The sequence below is a fragment of the Acanthisitta chloris genome, unplaced genomic scaffold (assembly GCF_000695815.1).
Source record: "Acanthisitta chloris isolate BGI_N310 unplaced genomic scaffold, ASM69581v1 scaffold16149, whole genome shotgun sequence".
Taxonomy (NCBI): Eukaryota; Metazoa; Chordata; class Aves; order Passeriformes; family Acanthisittidae; genus Acanthisitta; species Acanthisitta chloris.
Window position 1 is genome coordinate 46,691 of NW_008692154.1, and position 12,504 is coordinate 59,194.

General features: G+C 35.6%; 1 protein-coding gene across 1 annotated transcript in view; it reads left to right on the forward strand.

Moving 5' to 3' along the window:
* The window catches only part of LOC103809694 (voltage-dependent calcium channel subunit alpha-2/delta-3), a 97,618-nt gene that overhangs the window by 38,360 nt on the left and 46,754 nt on the right, over positions 1-12,504 (forward strand). The window lies entirely within an intron of this gene.

Below are 12,504 nucleotides of genomic sequence, written 5' to 3' on the forward strand. Positions count from 1 at the left end.
GGCAAATAAAGGACATTAAGGATTGAAACATTAAGGAACATCATGTTTTGACTGTTCTTACACTCTTTTTACCTGTTCTGTATTATCTTGTCCTTCTGTATGTCTGTTTTGTTTTCCTATTTTCATGCTTAGAATCCCCAAAGGCCCTCATTTGATGCTTTCTTATCAAATTCAGGGTTTTTTTTCAATATTGATTGCAATTTATAAAGTATGTGCAGTGTATAATATTTGCTTTTTCTTGATTTGGTGAAACAGAAAATTGTTTACTGAATTTTAATACATCTGTTAGGAGGCTCATACCAAATGGCTGACAGGCTGTCTGCTAAGTAAAATTTAAAATGTTTTAGTAAGATTGGCATAAATTATGAAGTCGTGACAGTCACAACACTGATCCATGCCTAGTTTTTGTTTGTAGTAATTGAAGTTATCTGTAAGCTTTTAACTGTGGTTTCTGTTTCACTGTCCCCTAAGATGCTGAAGGATGAACTTTCTGGTTTGAGCACATGCATTAGATGAGAGGATAACAAATTTATAACAACAGTTGAAATGCCTTCGGGCAAGTATGAAGCCAAAGTACTGTATAAAAATAGGTCATTAGCCCTATAGTTCAGACAGCACTTAAATGTTGATCTCATCTTTTTGTCTTCCTTGTTTATATCTGACTTTTGTATGACCACCGGGTGATGCTGAAATATACAGATAATATGTTACCATTTAATACAAGCCCTTGTTATCCTAAGGCATTTCTATTTCAATGTTCTTTAATTTATGGTGGCATCTCAAAAGTTTCGAACCTGTTTGAGCTTCCTCTGTCCATAAAGCTGTAGCTGTCTTGGTTAAAAAGGGTGTATATTTTAGTCTTTTTTATTTGCTTTCATTTCCTTCTGCAGCATGCTATTTTGGAACATAATGGCAGGGCTGGGCTTGGTTACTCATGTTTTGGCCGAGACCATTTATCCTTTTCCCTTTTCAAAATGGCAGTGTCCATTTTCTCTCCATCTCTGTGTTTCAACAGAGTTAGAATAGATGAGTTCAAAGAACAGTACTACTGAGTTCTCTGTTTCTTAAAGTGCTTATTGGGAGAAGTAAGCTATCTGCTTTTAGAAGCTGAAGTTATGCATCACGTACCTAGTTTAGTGAGCTAATAATTTCCATACCTTGGGGGTTTTGGTGTCATTAAGATCTTCAATGGGTTTTCATTAGTTACTGCTACAAGCTTCTTTTCTATAAACCCCATAGAAGGGAAAAAGAACAAAACACTCTCTCTGTAATTTATAGTTTGGGATGATTTGGAGATTTTATATTCAAACATAGGCACTTCAGTGAACATATGTATTTTGGGCAATTGTAGCACAGGCTTTTCCCTCGAAACTGAACGCCGTTTTTCTGCATAGGAATAGTATGAAATGGTGAACAAAAATTGACCAATTGAAAATTAAAAACTTTTTAGATGTTTTTGGACAGATGATGACACCTGCCAGACCTAGTTTTCTAGAGTTCTTGTGAGGCTAAACATGTGGACAAAAAAAATCACGCTGAAAAAGAGTAGCTGTTTGATTTTTGTTGCAGTTCATATAGTATTTTTGAGATTAATAATTAGGCTAGATTAGCCTAAAAAAATTACTGTGGTGGATGAAAAGAAGTCTTTTAATCAATTTGTTGCTTCTCCAGTGAAGGTAAGGGACACCAGATGAGAAGACTCAAGTAGGCAATGTTGGCCTCAGAAGAAGGCCTTTATTTCTACCAGTGTTATGAACAAAGGTGTAAAATCTATAAAGTGGGTCTGAAAGCCATAATGTGCTGGGAAAGAAAAGTATTTGTTTTGTTGTTTCTTTTTTTTTTTTTCAGACTTTTAAGATTCAGACTTCCAAACTTTTCTCTGGAACCACAAATAAGAAACCCCACTCTCTTTTTTTTTGCAGCCACCTTCTATTAGAGTTAGCATACACCCACCATGTGATTTTAGAAAGTACACTCTTTGTGAGATTAGAAGTAAGTGCTACAGGCTATTTCTACTATTTGTAGCTGTAGACTAAAAACTGATTAGGATATGCTTTGAAAAAATTCTTATTTTCTAGCCAGTGTTTCTGAAGGAGCAACCTTAGCTTCTGGATAAATGGTTTCCCATTCTGTCTTACAGTTTTAAAGGTCAAATTGTGCCATATTTTTCTCACCCAAGATTGCTTCATGCAAGCTGGCATGCCTGTCTCAGGACTGTACCTAAATCTATACTGTTGATTGTAAGAATACTTAACTATCATTGCTTTAATTCATAGAATTCAAATCACTTTTCATAAAATACAAATTATCCTTCATCCCCTTTCACTAATGGGAAAATGGAGCACAGAAAAGTAAAGGTGATTTGGTCATGGAAACCAGGAAACAGCCCTAAGCCTTCAGCACTTCAACCACTGCACCACCCATTCTTCATAGGCAGATGTTCTCTTTTGGAAGTTTCACAAACTCCAGATTCCATGGGATAATGTCCTTATATATGAATATTGTAAAACAAGAGCAATGTTGTCATTTTATAAAAGAGATTTTTTTTTTTATATGTTAGACCAGTTACCATATTTTAAGCAGTGGCAATGCTGATACTTCCTGGTTTTCAGAGATTAAGATGGGCTGAACAATGGAGGGTTTCCCATGGTAAAAGTACTGCTGTAAATGTTTCTTCTGGTAATGTAATTAGGAAGTATTGGCTCCAGTTAATGTAACTTAAACAAAACATGTTGTCCTCAGCAAACTTGTTAAACAGGCATAGCCTTGTCTGAAAAGAAAACAGGCACATATAGTGTTTCCATGGAAACTCAGTTAAAATGCTGATTTGTGGACATGAGCATAATCAGTACTACAATCTAATCTGATTGAAATAAATAAGGGTCTTAGTTATGAAGTCAACTCAGTATAATAGTATCTCTACATACGCAAGAGTCGTAGATTCTTTCTAATGGCATGTAAAAACAGAGAAAAAGTAGGGAAATTTGTGTGGGACCCTTCTATTTTTCCTTCTATATTTATTTGTGCCATTTCTGAAACAAAATAAAAATTCAGAATTTAAAATAAATTCATAATAAATAGACATTATTGGAGTTGGTTATAGTTTGCTGCATCTCTAATGTGTGTGTTTGATTCCTTTTCTGTAAGGGCAAGGCATATCAGGTCTGTACTGTGAGAGAACTAAGATAATCTTTACTTCCCTTATACACATAATGAGAAGATTAATTAATTCTGAAAAAGACTCTAGCATCCTTGTTTGTAAAATAGCAGAAAAATACACAGTTGATTGAATTGACCTATTAGAAAATTAAATATGTTTTGTAAATGTGTTGTAGCAGCATTTCCAAGAGATCCTTTGTCACTTAGAAATGTCTACAGTTTGGAAAGTGATATTTCAAAGTTATTTTAATGCCTAGGAATATGGTCAAGAATTCAGAATGACAACCTAACATTTACAGGTTGCAGTGAGACATAAGTGCTTCTGGAAAGCCCATCAGTCTCAGCCTACCTTTGGTACATGCCTTAGCAGCTACAAAAACCTGTCCTTTGGAAGAGTAACTTTCTTTGTAAGTCAATAATTGATTTGCCTTTATACAAAACAACATTTCTGAAAATTCCTGCCAAAAGGCCTTTCTTTAAGTGGAGATTTGAGGACCTTTTTGTGTTCTCCAGAGCTCCATTCTGGAAGGTGCGAAGTGTTCTTATCGTATGTTGGGCATCCCTTAACTCTCCCAGACTTCAGAGAGCACTAGCAGTGCTCAACACCTTTCAGGCTGAAACCCCAGCTGAATTTGCACCTATCATGCAACTTAGTAGAAGTAGAAGCTACTTTGTGTAATAAATCCTTAGTTTAATGGAATATCAGACAGCTACATTTCAGAAACCTGCCTGATTTATTTCAAAGTTAGTATATTTAAGAGGATTACATCTGGTATCCATGATATTGATTTCCTTCAAAAATTACTAATTTATACTTCTAAAACATCCTTTAAGGCTGTATTGACAGCTAAATCCTCTGAATCATTAGTATATAAATTGTAATATATTATTTGTTGAAGTATCTGGATAAAGGTTTATGTGAGGTAAGTATGGTCCGTTTGTGCTTCTATTGTGAAAGTCATGTCAGCACTTACACTATTTCCAGAAGTCAATAATTCACCCAGAGAAGTTCACTTGTAACCATAACTTGGCACACAGATCTTGGGCAATGATGACATTTTATTAAAAAAAGACACAGACATAAATCAGGAGGGTTGCAAATTCACCAGTGCTATTTTTTTGTACTCACAACTGCAGACTATGATGGTACTACTCAAGTCTTTTTCAAACACAGAAAAATGTGCTTGTTGACTCTTTTGGGCACATACAACTTTTTGTACTTTTCTAAAACTATAGATTACCACTATGTGGCTAAACAGCAAAAACATGGTTAAATAAAGTAGTGAGCTTAGAAAAATAAAAACATGAGAACTGTTCTGGAACATTACAGTAAATATTTGACTTAAAAATATCCAATAGATGTGGTGTTGAAAGGCTGGAGAGTTGTATGCATGATGAGGTATTTCTGATGTATTATTTGACTTCAAATAACATTACTCATATTTTAGCAATTCAAAGTAATTTGCTAATCATAGTATACCACAGTTTGTAGAGAATGTCACTATTATTATTATCACTCAGTAAATAAGAGATCCAAAACTTATTTCCAAGTGATGTGATTTGATAAAATGTGTTTGTTTTCTCATTTGGCATCCTAAGTCTGGTTTGACTAATAAGATTTTGTATATTCATAGAGCTTGTTTGCATTCAAGTACCCACCATGACAACAGGATAGGGCAAGCTGTTAGTAGTCAGTGTGGGCAGGAAGAGCTGAATTCCCTAAGTCCCCTCTTTGTGCTAAGGTTGTTAGAAGCAGAATCTATATATCTTGGCCCCTAGGTCTGTAGTAGGATGGCATTGAGTTGACAGAGGACAAATTGGACAGAGAGCTTCTTCATGAGTCCATTTTGCAGTGGGTGCCAAAATATTTATCTTTAATGTCTCTTCCAAAGTATTCTGTGTCTGGCAGTAGGACAACTTGAACCCATTCTGCTACGATAGGATTTCAGTTTGGGAAGGGTAAACATCTTTGGAAATAGCAATAGAAGCTTTGCCCACTTCTGAAATGAGCCTCTCTCATGCTGATATCTCATGCTGAGATATGTAAAGGTGGATTTTTTTTTTTTTGGTCAGCATGCTTAGGTAATAGCCAGAATCAAATCTGAAAAGAAAATATGATCAAGGTTTGAATGTGTCATATTTTAGTCACAAGTGTAAGCAGAAAGTCTGACAGCTGCTATGAGACTATGGTTGCATTCTCCAAAACTTCAGATAAATATCCTAATTTCTGGATGTTTGTCTGAACTTTGAGCCTCTTAATGTTCCTTAATTGCAAACTTGAAAATACAGCCTTTTGGCTGAGATTGAAAGGTATATTGACTGTGCTGCTCTAAACTAGAACCTCAGCTGTAAGAAGTAAAGCTTTTTTTGAGAACTTGACAAGTCATGGATCCTCCTATAAGATTTTATAAATGTGCTTAAAAGTATATCCTGTTCTTATTTTTTGTTTCAGTCATGGGATGTACTTGAGTAGCAAGAAAACCCTATAAAACTAAAAAATGCTTAGGGAATTATTAAAATACCCTCACTGCTTCATCATTTTAGCACTACTGTGGTCAGATTTCAGCCTTCACATGCTACCATCAGAATTCAGAAATATTTGTTTGAGTAGTGGGCATGCAAGGAGATGCTGGAAGAAAGCTGAAGGCTCACAGGAATTCACAAAAGCTCTGCCACCAGCACAGTTTGCATTGTCATGGTGCATGTCTTCTTGCTATAGGCTGCTTAAGCATCTTGGGGCTAAGAAAAATACTACCCAACTTTTCTTTTTTTTTTTTTTTTTTTTTTTTTTAAATTCCTGGGGGTTTTTTTGGGTTTGTTTTTTTTTTTGGTAATGGAATAAGCCAGGAGTCAGCAGGTGTCAGGTATTTTCTAAAAGTCATGGGGAGGATACTGCAGGCATCAGACAGGACTTAACCATGCCCTGCCTCACCCTCTCCAAATTGGGCAATCTAAGCCACTACTTTATACTATCAATGTACTCCTTGTATTTCTCAGGAACAAGGTACTTATCTTTCCAGCAAAGTGCACTTAGTGTAATTTTGCATGCCAAGAGATTGCCTTCCTCCAGGCTTATGGGAGGTTTGGTTTTGGGTTTTTTGGTTAGCTGGGAGGTTTTTTTCATTTTTTTTTTTAAAAGTTACAGATGGATTCTCAAGTACCTCCCTTGAGCTGTGCTCCTGGTACACAAAGTATTGTGGTGTAAATGAGTAGATTTCTGTGGGAGCCCTTTGTTACAGTGTTGGCAGCACATCAGCTACTTTATAACTGTCTGAATGATAATTTACAGATAACCTGTTTCCCTCCAAGTTCCTCAGTGAAGACTCCTGAAAAGGCAATGGACTTTCAGCCAACAGCATCTATATTTTTTCATGCTTTCACTCAATTTATATTCTTTCTGTGTTTCCTTCTGCTCCTGTTGCTACTTCATTAGTCCTTCAGAAGGAAGATATGTGTCAGGGAGTCAAAGGGAGTCTGGTTTATGATGATGTTCACAGACTGCCCTCCACAGTTCAGTTTGTCAGGGGCTGGCTGCAAACCAAACCCTTCAGCTTTCCCTCGTGGTTTGAGTTTGGATGAACTTCGGCCTCCCAGCAATCATCGTCCTGCTCCCCTTTCAGCTTGGCCTCACATCAAGTTCCCAACATCTCCTCCCTTTCTGTTTGAGCTTGGCCTCCAGGAAATACCAGTTGCCATTGCCTTCCCTGTATCTTGGGAGTTTCCATCCAGACAACTGCTTCCACCACTAATTCTAAAAATCTTCTGGAAGAAAATAGCAGGTTTGAGGTCTGTGAGTTAAGAGGCAGAACTTCAAGTTTCCCTGGCCCATTTAAGTAGAATTCACTCATTTACCTACTGCATCACAACACCTCTGATGAAGGAAGTATTCTTTGTGTTGCTAAATCTTAGGAGAGGTTATGGAATGTGTAAACTGTCTCCCATAAGAAACTGATAATTATATTGGACTGAAAAGTGTCTGTGTATGTGCAGTCATTTCACTTATTTGCTGACAAAAAGATAAAGGTAAGATATCAGTAACAAAACAAGATTTTTTTCCTGCCTATTGTTTAGAATCCAAAACTATGTGATAATTTTTACTTTGAGATATTTAGATTTTGCATTGTCTAGGTTAATAAAAGACTTATTTTTTTGAACCATCAATCTATAAATGTTAATGAGGCACTCTATCTCAAATTTAGGTGGAAAAGGTAGGTGCACATTTACATAGATTTCAAAGGATTTAATACCAAAATAATTTTCAAAGATAAAAATAATTTATGGGTACCTAAATATGCAATAGACACATTGTGGGGTTAAGCAAGAAGGTTCCATGTCTGAGAAGCTACAAGCAAAGTTGTAATAACATTAGAAATTGTTACTGAGTTAAATAGTAAAATGTAAGAACCCCAGTCCAACAAAACAGTGCATTGAGGGGGCAGTTTCTGAAAAGCAGTAGTATCTTATCCAAATGTGTAGTAGATATTCTATTTTTTCCTGGAGTAGGAACTATATCATAAGCAAAACAGAAGAAGGTGTATAACTGCTCAATAATTTGGCCCATCTTCTTGTGAATTTTACTCTTTTATCCCAGGCTACTTATAACTATTCATTACAAAGATTAGCAGCCAGTATTGAGACTGACCAGTGCTTTCAATTATAAGCTCATGATTTTGTTATAGTAAAAATAGACAGACTTAAACTGTTTGGCTGATTTTTGTTTGTTTGTTTGTAGTGGTTGGTTCTGTTATTGTTGGGGTTTTTTTGGATTTGTTTTTTGAGTTTTGGGGGTTTTTTTTGGGGGGGCGTTTGAATCAGGATCAGTCATTCCAGATAATAAAACTTAACAATTTTTTCATGTTATTATCAAATTCTGAGGATCTTCTGTTTGAAGAGAGGAACTAAAAAAATGAGCCAGGGTGAGAAGAGGAAGGTACAGGTATAAGGGGGAAGATCACTGAGAAGGAAACTGAACAAAGTGTGAAGTTTGGAAAATGTGCAAGTTTTTCCCATTTCTGAAATAAGCCTTATTTACTGTGCAAGTAAACTGAACCTGGGATTAGGAGCAGTCTGGGAAGTGCACAGTTGACAAGTGCTCACTCATATTTTTATGTATCCTGCTTGTGATTTAAGTATCTCAGTCTTTGCCTGATCTAAGCACCAAAGACAGAGAGATTTTGAACTGAAGCAGATTTAGAGTATAAACAAAAATGCAATTAACTTTTTAAAAATATTTAAAGGTATTCTGGATGTTTCACATTTAGTTATTAGATATTTTAAAAGATAGCAATAAGAGTTAATATTAGTAGGCCAAAAGAAGAGCATCTTGAGGACTGTAAGCTTAATATATAAAGGCAACACAGATTGAAAAATAATCCTGTCACAAGGCTGTGTTCAAGATTTCTTATTTTGAAGCCAACTGAAACCTCAAGTTGGAGACCAAAATGTCCTTGATATGTTAGGTATCTTTTATGTTTGAGAAAGAGTCTTAGTCTATACTGTATTCTCTGTGAAAACCAAAGAAGACCATGCTGATCTAGTGCTTTTATACAGTGTCATGGTCTATAGACACTTCACAGAATGGAAATCCCTTTAGCTTTAACTACTTTTTCCTAATATTGTGTATTTGGAATCCTTCCGTCAGGTTTATAGGGAGAGTCAGCTCCTCTCTTGTCTGAAATAAATCAGTCCAATCTATTTTCCTCTCTTATTTAAAGTAGGAGATTATTCTTTTTACTTAGAACCAAAGTAGGCTTGTAATTCTGTGCACAGAAGTAATTTGTTGAGGAAAGCTTTCCTTATCTTTCTGTCTGTTTGCTTAACCATGGAGATCTTGAAATGAATGCAGGCAATCCTGACATTTTCTGGGTAGTTGTTTTCCTTCATGTTTGCCAGGATACTAAGTAGCCCTAAGCACTGTAGCAGTTGAGCACTTCCCAATACTTCTATCCTGAAACCAACCCAATAAAAGAGTGAAATATTACCTTCAGCCATGGAATTGATGCATAAGGAAATTACTTATTTAACAATAATTATCACTGAGCCAAGATTTTAACTTTGTCATTCTTGGCCATCTGTTATTTCATAGTGTCTGCACTACAGAAAAGCAGCCACTTTGTTAAAGAAAGGGAAGAAATCTCAAGGAGTTAATAACTGTTTTCCATAGGCAGCATTAAAGGCATTTATTGGAATCACCTAATTGAATTTGCTAATGTGATTGAAGCAAAAAAAAAAAAATATTGGATTTGCAATATTCATTTGAAATGATGCATTTTGTGTTACATGGAGAAAGAGCTTTAATACCCCTCCATCAGCTCCCATTAATTGTTCTCCTCCAATCCTCCAGCTCCAGCCCACCCTCCCCCATGACATTACAAAGGAAAGGCAGCAATGAAGACAAAACCTTTTCTCCTCATCTTTGCTCATTTTTTCCTGGTTGAAGCAAACCAGTTTTTATTCTTTGGCCATTTTGGCTGAACCAAGTCTGCAAATGTTGAAGAATACTTTACAATGCAAAGATCAGTTAGAATTTTCATTGTTGGTGGTTTGTTTATGAATAACAATGTAGGTGTTATCTGGATACCTCACTAAACAATATTTAGAAAATTTCAGTGCAATTAATTTTTTTTATCTAACCTCTGTGGTAGCTGTTACACCCAGTAGGCTAAACTAGGAATATGTGACATGGGAGATAGAGTTTTGAAGTTTTCCTTTTTCCCTTTTCCTCCACGTGTAGCCAGTTTGCAAAACATAGATTTAAAGATAGGGTGGTTTGGAGCACAGATATTTAATTCTGAAGTTCCCGAGTGCTGAAGGACTAGGGGTTGCTTGGAAGATATATCAGCTCTAAAACCTTTTGAAGTAAATTTGAACAGCATTTAAGACATTAAATGACCAAAAAAAGTCATCATCTAGTTACAATGTTCTTGAAAAGAAAGAACATTGTAACTAGAACAGTGTAATAGAACATTGTAACTAGAAGGCAGGACAGCCTGCAGAAATGCTTTAGAATCTCACCTGGGATTGAAAAGAAAATTATTTTCCCATATGTTGACATTGTTAGTTGTTTTAAATATAGAGGCATTCAAATAATTTTTAGCTGAATTTTAGGTTAGCATTAGTAATTTTCATTTATTTTATATTACATAGGACACAGAATTTTCAGAAGCTATTCATTCTGTGACAGGGAAGTTCCTATGTGGAACTGGGCAAGGAAGAACATGTAAATAAACTAAAATGGTGAGATTACAATCTCACAATAAAATGCACCTCTCAAAATAACTGCCTAATGCTGCTTTCACCATGCAATGTTTATGAGAGCTGTATTCTCCTATCCTGCAAACATAGGTACAGATCAGAGAATCACTTAGATTGGAAAAGACCCTTAAGATCATCAAACCCAACTGTAAATCAGGCCTAATCAGCATGCAGCACTTCATTATTTTATACCAAGTAAAACTCTAACTGAGAAAATGCTTCACCACAGGAATATGTAACCTGTTAAAATGTTCCTGCTGTAATGTTGTATTATCTTGAGCAGAGTAGTTAAGACAGATTTCTGCTTTACTTCTTTCAATGGCATTGTACCTCAGAGACTAGTGATACAGCTCTTTTCAGAGTTTGATAGAGAAACATACTTTTTGGTTTGGGGGATTTGTTTGTTGTTTGCTTTGGTTTTCTTTTGTTAAGAAAGCCAGGAAGTACCTAAATTGATAATGCTGGACCTTCAGTTTCTAAACAAGCTACATTACTGCTGTAATCATGAGAATCTGCTCAAGTGGGAAGTGGGAGCAAGTCCAGTATTTCTCACTGTCTTTTATTTTCTCTCACAGTCTGTCCAAGAAAGCATCAAAATTTGTAGAGCTGATACTCTGAAACCAAATCTGCAGCTGCCTGCCTCTTCTCATCCTCATGAGGAGGGATGCTTAGTGTTTCATAGAAATTAGTTCCAGTATTTCAAATGTCATTATGCTACAGCATTCCATTGTGCAACTCATTTAAACATGCACATTGAATCTTTTACAGATGAGCTTTGTCATAATTATCTTGTTACTGTTTCAGATTCTCTCTCATGTGGTATGGAATTTGTACTGGACACTAGAAAACTTTCAGTCCATATTCACTTCCATTTTATGTAAGGAAGGTTCAATGCTATATAATCAGCACTTCTCTACAAAATATTTACATTTAAATCTTTGAATCACAAGATAATTTAGACTGGGAGGAATCTCCTGAGCTCATCTAGTCCAATATCCTGCTCAAATTTGTATATAAATATAACTTCATTATGGAAGAACAATAGTTGTAACTTTTTGTTCATGTTTATTACACTTTGATTAACTTTCATTAGTAGTTTACAAGAACAGAAATGACATTGAATTAAAACTTGTTTTGCCAGGTGTTTTGAACAGGCCAGCCATGGCAGATCAAGTAATCTCTAAATTACAGAGATTTTTCACTGACATGCAGTGGAATATTTTGTATTCTAGCATCACCCTTATTGATCTGTACTGGAATTTTGCAGTTTAGATATACTATGGGCCTTGGATAGATGTCATATGTGTTGGATATATAAGGACAAATGGATGAACACCCCTAAACTTAGTGGAATAGATCTTTGACTTTATTCTTCAAAGTTTAATAAATGTCTCTTACAGGTTTAAACTTTCATCTGATCTTTCATGACAACTCTATTCCTTTACATCATCAGGATAATTAACTTGATAATTTAAAATTGAAATTTCCTCAATTTTGGCAACTGCTTCTCTGCTCTGGGTGGAGGTATCTCTAACAGTGCAAGCTCCGAAGGGTCAACCTTATCAGGATATAAGCAATATCTAAGTACAGTCCACACATCTCTGCCTGTTAATAGCATGTTATATTGACATTTCCCATGCTGTTTTGCCTCCATTTCAGAAAAAGCAGGTAGGATATGCAGGTCACCTATGTGCTAGGAATGAACCTAAAGGCAAACAATAGATGAAGGAAACATGTGCTACATGGCTGTCAGATAGCATCTTCTCATGGATCATAAAATAAATTCCTAGATAATAAAATATAGCTGGAGAGAGTCTCCTCTGGTGTTTATTCTAAAGGAGAACTGATCTTCTCTGTTTAGCAAAATGGTTCATGAGTCACAGATAGCAGAAAAATATTTATAACCTGCTATAATATGAAAATTCCTTATGTAATTTCACATCCCATTGTATCAGTTCATAACGGATTGCATTTCACATGCTTTTCCCTACCTGCTAACACAAAATAAAATATATGCATGACATCAGTGTGTGTGCATTTGCAAAAGCAAGTACCAAGAATCTAAATGTAAATGTGGTTTTAAATGATTCC